General features: G+C 38.3%; 1 protein-coding gene across 1 annotated transcript in view; it reads right to left on the bottom strand.

Moving 5' to 3' along the window:
• Nucleotides 1–12,605, bottom strand: part of LOC112636755 — a 252,202-nt gene that overhangs the window by 238,757 nt on the left and 840 nt on the right. The window lies entirely within an intron of this gene.

Genomic DNA, 12,605 nt, shown 5'->3' with positions numbered 1-12,605 from the left:
GTACTTCAGCAGAGTAGTTTAAATCAATTCCTCAGATCTCTCAACATTTATGAAATACCTATTATGTTTTAGCCTCCATAATTAAAGAGATAAACAAAAAATGGCTATCTATTGAAAATGTATATATAATACCCACCATATTACTAGATATCACTGGGGCACAGCCCCTACTTTTGAAAAGCTTGTAATCTAGTTTGTTGTGTGTGTGGGCATATGTGTGTATATGTACATGTGAGTAAAACTAATTAAAAAGTGACTGAGACTAGGTTATAATCATGAGCTAAACTGAGCAATGCTCTATGATTCAGGAAAGCAGATTACCACGAATTACCCAGATAGCTTCACGGAGGACATGGCTTGGAGCTGAATATTGAAAAAGCAGCTACATTTATATAAGTAAAGGAAGGAGGAAGAATTTACCAGCTGGTGATAACAAGATGAGAAAGACTTAGGTAGGGATAAGCATAGTTCGTATGCCTAAGAGTGAATAATATTAAAAGCTGAAAATAAAGTCACACATGTAAAGGGGGCGAGTGGGATACAAATTGGACATTAAAATTAACTCAAATCCCAGATTGTTGTTGAGAATATAGGCTTGATAATTTTCATCCTCAAATTCTAACCAAATCATTCTGTTTTACTTATGCAGGAGAAAGGGTAGAAATATAAGAGAGAGTGCAGAGAATACTAAAAATAATAGAAAAAAATGAGATCTCAAAGATCATCTGATATGTATGTAATTTCCTCGGAATTCAGAAATATCAATAAAATTTAAAACAGAGAATGTTATCAAGATCTTATTTTTAAGCCCAAATCTCCTGTAAGCAATTAACAAACAGGCATCACTGATCCCACTAAACATCATCAAACCATATAGAAAATGCAAACTTTATATCAAAGAGCAGCATAAACACTGACATTCCCATGGACTGGTGATGTGCCTGCACTGCTCAAATGACAGGCACTGGGCCTTCCATGCGTCCAGGGGATATTCCCACTGTAATGTGTCAGCAGATTTGCAAATGTTCTCAGTGACAGCAGCGCACAGTCCAGGAATATATCCTTACCCCTGTGCTCAGCTCAGATCGCCTCAATGCAATGTCTCTCTCTGCCCTGCAGGGTCCCTCTAATGGCTCCAAGTGCCAATGAAACACCTTCATCATCTCTGTATCTAAAATTGGACGAAGGTATCAAGTTTGGCTGCCTGATGAGACTAATTAAGTACTTTGCAGAGGTGTGAAGAAGTAATCAGTCCTAGTCAGTGAGAAAAGAAAAAGAAAATATGAAGGAAACCCCCAGAGGTGACTCTAATACAGTTCCTGTCTCAATTGATGATTCACAAGATCACAGCCGAAAGAACCTTCTACCATAAATCGAGGACCTATGTTAACAGCAGGAAACGAAACATCATCTCACAACTCTTCCTCCACTAAATCAGCACATCCATCCCGGATCCTAAAATCGTTCCATTGCTGTATACTGACACCTAGTGTTCGGAGTTAGGTGAGCCCAAAGGTGACATTTTTCTTCGATCCAACTGTGGGACGTGGCTCTCTCCCACATCAGGTTTCCTGGTGTGATTCCTCACTCTGCTTCAGGGTATCCACGTGAAAGTGTCATTTAGAATTTATTTTAGTGCAGTTAAACTCCCATTTTGTGACCTACCCACCTCAAGTACTTTGAAACTGCAAAGTGTTCCCCAGGACGACCCTTCTTTCTACTGAGCACACAGCAAACTCCCACCTCTCCTTCTTCCTCCTCTCCTTCAGTATCAGGATGTGGCCTTTCTTTATATAAAGTCTATATATTTTAATACCATTATTTGCTACACCAAAGATAATTGGAAAGAGAAAGCTGTACCAAAAATGCCTCAGAATTGTTCATAATAGCAACATGTAAGTGGCTTTCGCATTATTGCATTTTGGAGATTCACCTCTTCCCTCCTTCTACTCCCACAACCACACAGTGAGACAGAGAAAGGGATGTTAATGAATAACCAGAAATCAACAGAATAACAGAATGTAACAAAAATCAAAAATAATCCCAAGGAGTAAGTACTTAAGAGACTCTATTTTATTCTAAGCAATCTTTAGAGATAAGCCGGAGCCATTTCTAGACAGGAAGTGTAAAAATTTTTGAAGATGTGCGCTTGCAGATAGCAATAATTTCTCTCAAGAGCATTTTTAGATCTACATTACTGTCTTTGAATCAGACTTTTTCAATACAGGCAAAATAGAAGATGTAAGTAATCAGATGACATTGGTGAGTAGAAGATGCATGAATGTAGATAGCATTCGGTCTTGGAGTTAGATTTTCCAGTTTGCTGTGCAATACGTGGGACATAGTCATACTAAAAAATTATTCATTGTCCTCTCGGCCTTAGCACCATTTTCTTAGAAACCTCTGTGCCATGAAAGCCAAGTGGAGGAAGAAGCAAATGTGCAGGTTGAAGTGCAAAAGAAGAAAGATGAGTCAGATGTCCAAGTAAACCACTAGCTTCTTGCACCGTGGAGGCCACAGGAGCAGAAGCATGGAATGCTAGACGCTGGGGATGCTGGTACAAGTTGTAGGACTGCATGCTACTGTCCAGAGTTTATCTCATGATCTAGAACTTCACTGCCCTCTGATCGCCAATCACCTCTAAGACCCACGTTGCTCATAACCAAAACTGCCCTTGTTGGTCTCTTGCCCTGGACCTGTGACATTCTGGCCTACTTCTGTGTTTACTTGTGGCCGAGTGTAACAACCATACAATAAATCACCTCTTCCGCTGTCTTAGCTGAAGAATTTAAAAAAAAAAAAAATTCATTGTTTACATGAAATCAAACTTTACATCAAACTTACCTAGCTGTCCAGTATTTTATCAGGCAATGCTATTTGGGGTGGGGGAAAAAAAAGACCTAACTAGGAAAAGTAACTAGGCTCCTAGTGAAATCTGAGTCATTTTATTTATCCAAAGATCAAATATGAAAGTGAAGGCCCAACACCATAAGCATTCAACTACGACTTTGCATTTATTTAATGCTTCAATTGGTAGAGCATTTCATATTCCTCCTCATGACAACCCTTATGTGGGTATTTTTATGCACACTTAAAGGCTCAGAGATGTTAAGGAATTGTCATTGTGATCTGCATGAAGCTATAAGGAAAAGTCAGAATTCAAATGCAAGTCTGCCAGTGTGGTGCGGTGTCTACAAATACAGAAAAAGTTCCTGTGAATACTGTACAAGACTTTTAATCCCTGAGCTGCACATGAAAATTAAGTATCTGAAAAACCCAGTAACATCATGACATAATGCCAAGAAAATGAAAAGATATTCTCAGAAAGTCATTGACCTGCCTTACATACTTTCAGACTGTAGAGTCCAGTTTGGTTTTAAACCACAAAAGCATTCACTTTATTTCCCCAAGTACAGTAAGACATTATTCTGACATGGACTTAGTCACACGTACCCAAAATCTCTAAATCTCCAACCACTACTCTCTGTAAACTATTTATATGTCTAGAGATCTTTAATAAAATCACAGGATAATTCAAATCTGTTTAACTTAGAGCTCATGTTCCCTAGATCTTTACATTTCAAATTTAGAAAATGTTCTTGTAATAATGCGTTTCACTGTTAACTATCAAGGTCATTTTTAAATTGTAGAGTAGTGACAGCTGGTGTTCACAGTGTATATCGCACTTCTCCCCTGAGCTGTTTTTATTTCTTACCTGTGATCTTCAAATTCTAGTGTCCATAAAAATTCCCTGAGGAGCTTGTTAAAACATAGATTCCTAAGCCCCCACTCTTACAGATCCTGATTCTGTATATCTGGAGCTATGTACATTGCAAGCACCACTGCTACCATCCCTTTTCCCACCTCCTGGCCAATCTTATTCAATAGTCTGGAGCAGGACTTTTCAAACATTATTGAGCATGAGTCACTAGCAATCTTGTTAAAATGCATATTCCAGCACAGTAGTTTAGGGATAGAGCCAGAGATCTTGCATATCTAACAAGTTCTGGGTTGCTTGATACCCTGATTTTAAACCTAGGCATTTCTAGTTCTTACGTAGCTAGATCACCACAGACTACATATTTGTAAAATCCTCTGAGTTTACAAAATGCAACTTACAAGTGCTTCTTGCTCAGTGGCTAAAGATATTTTGTTTAAGTCTTCTCCTTAACCCTGTTCTCGACTCTGTCCACATGCTTGGGGCCTAAAGGATAGCCATAGTCACCTCAAGAAGTAGCTAGGAACAAGGAAGGCCATTATCCTGGTGGGAGTCCCACTAAAACCTATGCCTGCTTTTCTCTGAACTAAATCATTTCCTGATACAAAGGAGACAGAAAGGCCCAGGTCAGGATCACTCCCTGTGAGTCACAGTCAAACTAAGAACCAAAATATTAAATCAAGGGCTTCTTTTCTATTGTATCTCAGAGGCATGTAACATTCACTCTCCATAACATTTCTCTATACCATTCATGCATTTCACCTAACAACGGATGGCTAGAACATACAGGACAGCCTTGGCTTTTCTGGAAATGACCAGAGCATATGCCTGTCTTCATATACTAAATACTGAAGAACTCTTGGAGCAACCATGCAGGCAACTTTAAAAAATATGTATTCTCAACAGTTGAGTTGTATAACCGGGTCTAGTATGTTCACATAATTTTACTTATTTTTTATTCTTACTATTATCTTTTTTTAACATGTTATTTTCTTACCACCAGGTAATAATGCTATAGAATCTTTTCTTAAAATAACATAGAATATTGTCTCCAAACTTCAAATGTGCTTTTAGATATGCTTAGTTGAGTAGAAAATATTCCCTCTAGTCTCTTGTGGTTTTATAATACTATTGTCTTTACAGAAAGAGCAGACTGCAATCCAATATTCTTCCCAGGTTGAGCATTTAGTGATAACTATATATGCCTTAGTTTGCTTAAGTATGCATCCTTTGTTATTCAGATCCAGTGTTTTCTAGAGTAAAAAGGAAACCATATGTTAATCAGAAAGCAATAATACAGGCAGCTGTAAGAGTGAGATGAGAAAGGAAACCCCAAGGATTACATATTAGCCTCCAAATAATCTCATAATATGGTACTTTGATCAACCTTTATAGCTCTCTGAAGGCTCCTCTTTACCTCTGAATGATAAGAACAAACCAAGAGAGTGAAAGGAGGAAAACATGTAGATACGGGAAAATAGAATAATCACTGAGAGACAGCTATTCACCTCTGTCTCTTCTCCTTAGTCTTGTTGTAGTGGGGAAAAAAAAAAAAAAAAAAAAACAGAAATTTTGGAGCCAGATTAATCCAAGTTTGAATCTCACATCCGTCACTGTGTTGCCATATGGCTTCAGGTAGTTTACTTAGCCTCTTTGAGTCTCAGTCTGTTTATGGAACACAGAAACTACTCCTTCCCTGGCAGAGCTCTTGAGAAGATAGATGTTAGGTAGGTATGGAGCCTGAAAATAGAACAACAAAGAAAAGCTGTTATTAATGGTCGCTGCCACCACTTCTTCATCTGTTCAACTTTCAACAATATTTATTGATTACCTCTCTGTGGCAGGAATATAGTGAAGTCTTAAGAACAGTGAACAGATAAATCTCTGTCCTCAAGAGGTTTATGTTTCATCCTTTGAATACCACAGTAATCACAATTTCATCTCTTACTGTTCCACTGAAATTCCTCCAGCAAAGTCACCATTGACCTCTCAAATATGATGATCTCTTTTTGGTCCTTAATAAGACCATTGTGTAGCATCTAATAATGTTGAGCAATTATCTTCATGATGTTTAAAATATGTATTTCTCCTGATTTTTGTCTACCCACTGACTAAAGTTTTTCAGTCTCTGTTGCTAGTTTTCTTCTTCGGTTACTCCTTTAATTGATAGTGCCTAGAGCTCTGACTTTTGCCCTTTTTCTTTTACACTCTCCACTAGCAGCCCTTGATCTTTTCAGAGGCACAGACTCCTTCAAAGACCTAAAGAAGCTCGGCTCCCTCTAAGGGGGAAGAGAACCTACTTATAAATATACAGGAATTTACATGCATTTTCAGGAATTTTACAAATCTTCTTCACTCTCTGCAAAACCCATCATTGTACTCCAGTTGAAGGGATTCCAATGGCTTTAACTCTTTGTTAAAGACTCTCAAATTCTGGCTGGGCACGGTGGCTCACGCATGTAATCCCAGCACTTTGGAAGGCCAAGGTTGGCAGATCACTTGAGGTCAGGAGTTTAAGACAAGCTTGGTCAACATGGTGAAACCGGTCTCTACTAAAGATACAAAAATTAGCCCCAGCGTGGTGGCACATGCCTGTAATCCCAGCTACTCGGGAAGTTGAGGCAGAAGAATCACTTGAACCTGGGAGGCGGCGGTTGCAGTGAGCAGAGATCACTCCAGTGCACTCCAGCCTGGATATCAGAGCCAGACTCTTGTCAAAAAAAAAAAAAAAAAAAAACCCCAAAAATTCAAATCTTGATCTCTCACATACACAAACCACTTTCTTTTTTTTTTTTTTTTTACTTTTTAAATTATATACATTTTTTTATTATACTTTAAGTACTAGGGTACATGTGCACAGCGTGCAAGTTTGTTACATATGTATACATGTGCCATGTTGGTGTGCTGCACCCATTAACTCGTCATTTACATTAGGTATATCTCCTAATGCTATCCCTCCCCCTCCCCCTACCCAGCAACAGGCCCCGGTGTATAATGTTCCCCTTCCTGTGTCCAGTTGTTCTCATTGTTCAATTTCCACCTATGAGTGAGAACATGTGGTGTTTGGTTTTCTATTCTTGCGATAGTTTGCTGAGAATGATGGTTTCCAGCTGCATCCATGTACCCACAAAGGACATGGACTCATCCTTTTCTATGGCTGCATAGTATTCCATGGTGTATATGTGCCACATTTGCTTAATCCAGTCTGTCATTGATGGACATTTGGGTTGGTTCCAAGTCTTTGCTATTGTGAATAGTGCCACAATAAACATACGTGTGCATGTGTCTTTATAGCAGCATGATTTGTAATCCTTTGGGTATATACCCAGTAATGGGATGGCTGGGTCAAATGGTATTTCTAGTTCTAGATCCTTAAGGAATCGCCACACTGTCTTCCACAATGGTTGAACTAGTTTACAGTCCCACCAACAGTGTAAAAGTGTTCCTATTGCTCCACATCCTCTCCAGCACCTGTTGTTTCCTGACTTTTTAATGATCACCATTCTAACTGGTATGGGATGGTATCTCATTGTGGTTTGGAGTTGCATTTTCCTGATGGCCAGTGATGATAAGCATTTTTTCATGTGTCTGTTGGCTGCATAAATGTCTTCTTTTGAGAAGTGTCTGTTCATATCCTTTGTCCACTTTTTGATGGGGCTGTTTGTTTTTTTCTTGTAAATTTGTTGGAGTTCTTTGTAGGTTCTGGATATTAGCCTTTTGTCAGATGGATAGATTGCAAAAATTTTCTCCCATTCTCTAGGCTGCCTGTTCACTGTGCTGGTAGTTTCCTTTGCTGTGCAGAAGCTCTTTAGTTTAATTAGATCCCATTTGTCAATTTTGGCTTTTGTTGCCATTGCTTTTGGTGTTTTAGACATGAAGTCTTTGCCCATGCCTATGTCCTGAATGGTATCGCATAGATTTTTTTCTAGGGCTTTTATGGTTTTAGGTCTAACATTTAAGTCTCTAATCCATCTTGAATTAATTTTCGTATAAGGTGTAAGGAAAGGATCCAGTTTCAGCTTTCTACATATGGCCAGCCAGTTTTCCCAATACCATTTATTAAATAGGGAATCCTTTCCCGATTCTTGTTTTTGTCAGGTTTGTCAAAAATCAGATGGTTGTAGATGTATGGTATTATTTCTGAGGACTCTGTTCTGTTCCATTGGTCTATATCTCTGTTTTGGTACCAGTACCATGCTGTTTTGGTTACTGTAGCCTTGTAGTATAGTTTGAAGTCAGGTAGCGTGATGCCTCTAGCTTTGTTCTTTTGACCTAGGATTGTCTTGGCAATGCAGGCTCTTTTTTGGTTCCATATGAACTTTAAAGCAGTTTTTTCCAATTCTGTGAAGAAAGTCATTGGTAGCTTAATGGGGATGGCATTGAATCTATAAATTACCTTGGACTGTATGGCCATTTTCATGATATTGATTCTTCCTATCCATGAGCATGGGATGTTCTTCCATTTGCTTGTGTCATCTTTTATTTCATTGAGCAGAACAAACAACTTTCTTGAGCAACAGACCTTTCAAATGACTTATTGGACAAAAACCCACATGAATGCTCTCAGGCATCTTAAATTAAAATTCAAAATTCAAACTAAGCATATTATTCTCCTTAAATTTGCTTTCTTCCTGGGAGGAAGTATCCTATGAAAAAGGGAATACTAGTTTTAAACCAAACAGACCCAGATTTAAATCCAGCCCCAGAAGCTTCAGTAATATACTTCCTCTTTGTGCTTTCGTTTTTTCATGTATAATATGAAGATAATAATATCTCAATTTTCTGCGTTATTGAGGATTAAAATAGATATTGAAAAAATGCCAATCCACATAGGATATATTCTACAAATATCCACTTTTTACTGGATTCCCAATCTCAGTAAAAGGAACTCCATTTGCCACATATCTTGAATCAAAAATGTAGAAGCTGAAGATTCAACTTGTCCTCTTTTTCTCATCAGCAACCCGTGGATAGCTATGCCATATTGATTCCTTAACACTCCCCTTCCCTTAGTTCAGGCTTTTTGTGTTCTTCCTCACGGATACTACAAGAGTCTCCTAACTAGTTGATCCAATTGCAGCCCAACACCCTTCCCATCTATTCTCTGAGCTGTAGCCAGAGGATCTTCCCAAGACACAAATCTAATAACAGCATGACTGCTTAAACCTGCTCACTTACTTCTCATTGCTTCCAGATTACATCCGCCTTAGCATTGCACTGAAGACCAATTATGATCTGGTCCCCATCTACCTCCAACTCAATCCCTTGAACCTCTCCAACTGCCCACAGTCTTTTGGATTCTATTCCTCTATTCATGTTGCTTCCTTTGCCTGAAATGTTCTCAACCCCCTACATTTCTTCTGGCCACAGGATAATGAAGCACACAGGCCCTTAGAAGATTCTAGCATATACTCTTGGACTTCCAGCTCCATAACCATAAGCTAAATAAATTTCTTTATAAATTAGTCAGTCTGTGGGATTATAACAACATAAAATAGACTAAGACAATGACTCAACTAGAAATGTCAGATTCAAGAATCCAATCAGGGCCATATAGTGTTAGTCTATACCTGTACCATTACATACAACATTCTGCCTTTATAAAATAGCATCAGTAGTGGTGGTAGAGGTCTTCAGGCTAGTAACTCCTGGACATAGTTAGTTTGGAAGGATAATCTAGAATTCGCTTTTCAAATTTAGAATTTCTTCTCAACTCTAGTTTCCTATCACTAATGTTTGCAAAGTAAAGGTCTCAAATCACCAGCTTCTTTGGCACTTTTCTGCTCTCTTCATCACTGAACAACTTGACACCCACAGACTTTAACTAGGAATCATGAAGTCACAACAGAGAAACAGAGCTCCCACCCCTTCCTTGGTTGTGCCTTATATCTAGCGTTTTCTGTAAGAAAATATGCTGCTCTCCTTCAATTTCACATCTCAGAAATTGAGAGAGAGTCTGATGACTTTAGTAATTGGCCTACTTTTGGAGCAACAAATTCCCAGCATAAAAAAGCATCAATTAAAGAAAAAGACAATTTGAAGTCAAAATGTTTTGAATTCCATCCCACAACTGACCGGCTGTCTCCTACTACAGGAAGAGGAAATAAATGTACAACATGAGGATTCTGGGGCAGGGATAATTTCCTAAGATTAAGGTTCTTTGAGTTATCAGATGATTTCCAAGGAAAGTCCTAGAATTCCTTCTCTGGATATCCTTAAGAAAGACATTCCAAGATATTCTCCTTTATCTGTGATTGAGTATTCATTGATTTGAACAGCTGCAGGAGTGTCAGCCTGTGATTTGTAAAGCCTACTCATTTGGACATCACCAATTTGTGGTAACCAGACAGGAGTGGAATGAAGTTTGCTCTATGTCATTAACATAGAACAGCATTTCTTAAATTAACTGTATATATGATTGTGGGGAAATGCTCAAATAACCTAGCAGAACTATTTTCAAATATCTTATAAAAATACAATTGCCAGCAATTATGCTTCTAGATATCTACTCAACTGATTTGAAACATGTCCACAGAAAAACCTGAACTTAAATACTTAATAGCAGCTTTATTCACCATTGTCAAAAACTGGAAGAATCCCAGTGTTCTTTAATAGGTATAAATGGTGGTACATCTATACATTAGAATACCATTCAGAGATCAAAAAGGGAGAAATAAAGACCAGGCATGGAGGCTCATACCTGTAATACTAATGCTTTGTGAGGCTGATGTGGGAGGATCCCTTGAGGCCAGAAGTTTGAGGCCCCCTTCTCTACAAAAAAGTTTTTACAATTAGTGAAGCATGATGGTGTGTGCCTGTAGTCCCAGCTACCTGGGAAGCTGAGGCAAGAGGATTGCTTGAGCCCAGGAATTTGAGGTTACAGTGAGCTATGATCGTGCCACTGGACTGCAGCCTGGGCAACAGAGCTATCAGACCATCTTAAAAAGGAATCCATAAAAAGACAGGAATGAACTGTTATGGCACACAAAAACATGGATGAATCTTAAATGTAGCTATTACTATGTGAAGAAAACGAGTCTGAAAATGCTACATACTGTATTATTCCATTTCTATGTCATTCTGGAAAAGTCAAAATTATAGAGATGGTAAACACATCAGTGGTTGCTAGAGGTATAGGAAGGTGGGAGGGTTTACTAGATGAAACAAAGGGGATCTTTTTAGAACTGTAACTTCTCTGTATGACACTGTTACAATGGTGGATCCATGACACTATGTATGGATTTGTCAAACCCCATAGAAAGAAAATTTAAAGTGAAAAAATGTTTTACTTCTATCCCACTACTGACCAGCTGTCTGCTACTATGTACAGGAAAAGAAAAACTAAATGTGCAATATGAGGATTGCACAAAGAGAACTTAAATGGAGGAAGATTTTTTTTTAAATCTTAGGAACTCAAAGAATCCCAGTAGGTAATGCAGATTGTGGCAAAAGATTACAACTGTATTAGGAGCATATAAAATAACTTGACCGAAGCCAGGTAGAGGTAGGATGGAGGGTTGCTGACTTCAGTTGAAAATAAGTGGAGTCTGTAAGATTAAAAGCAAAAGAACTATCCATAAGCATTGTACTCTAATCGGTAAATCTGTTTCTCACAGGTATACCTGATAACAATTCAGAAACAACTATACATGTACTCTGAATATGGGTTAACGGTTCTGAATCCATTATACATGTAACCTGTAATTGCACAATTAGGTAAATGGATGGCAGACGATGAGAGCCAAGTGTCTCACACTGGAGAGGGAGGTTACAGACAAGCAAGGGGAGAAGGCTACAATGATCCATGTGGTGCTGGAATTGCACTGAAGATAATAGCTCTAATACTTGAACCTAGAACTCCTGTGTAGCTGTCAAAGATACAGATGGATACATATATAAATACTTACAGATATGCATATTTACTCAGGTTAGCATATGCACGAACATTTCCTTGCTCTGTCAGCTGAGAGGGTCTAGAGGCAACAATATCCCAAATGTCCAAATCTTTATTTCTAATATCATTTTCCATTAGAAGGACCCTTGGCTCTTTGGGGAAGTTGCTGATTCTAGGGTTGGGGCAGGGAATATACAAGATGAGCCTGGAGCATCTTATAGAAATTAAGAAAATGCTCAAGAAAAAAATCCATAAACATAAAAAGAGGAGGGTGTGTCAAAAAGACACAAATGCCAACTAAAGGAAATCTCAATAGTCAAAGCTGGAACCAATATGAACAACAAAATAAAGTAGTATTGGATTATAACCCAAAATGTAAAATCAATATCCATGAGTCCATATTGACATAAATGATTGAATACTTAAAGAAATGCAGGAGTACAGACAAATCTCCCATGCAAAAGAATTCCAAATAATTTATGAAGATACTCTGTCCTCATAAAGGTGGAGTATAACAATTTCCCATTTCTACAGTTGGGCTGCACAGAGTGATGGCCTTCCAAAGAGAGAGTAACTTCACAGTGGAGAAACCTGACAACCCCTACATTAACAAGGTGATAAAGGTTAGCATCAACAGTAATAAGTCATGTTGATAGTATATACCCTTGACACGACGTGATGAGAAGATCACTTTACCTTACCTCTTAACAAAAAAACCTATAACCTCAGTCAATGCATGAGAAAAATACAGGCAAAACCCAACTGAAGGACATTTGACCAAATGACCGATAAGTCGCTTCAAAATTATTAAGGTTACCAAAAACAAGGAAAGTCTGAGAAACGGTCACAGTCCAGAGAAGCCTGGAGCGACATGGTGATGTATTCCGGACAGGAACCTGGAACGGAAAAGAACACCAGGCCGAAAACTAAGGACAGCTGAAATAAAATATAGGCTTATGGGCTTTAGTCAATTTTTAAAAAACGTATTAGATA

This window comes from Theropithecus gelada, chromosome 12 (genome assembly GCF_003255815.1).
Source record: "Theropithecus gelada isolate Dixy chromosome 12, Tgel_1.0, whole genome shotgun sequence".
Taxonomy (NCBI): Eukaryota; Metazoa; Chordata; class Mammalia; order Primates; family Cercopithecidae; genus Theropithecus; species Theropithecus gelada.
Note: the sequence above shows the minus strand (reverse complement) of the source record. Positions and strands in the feature narration are given on the sequence as shown.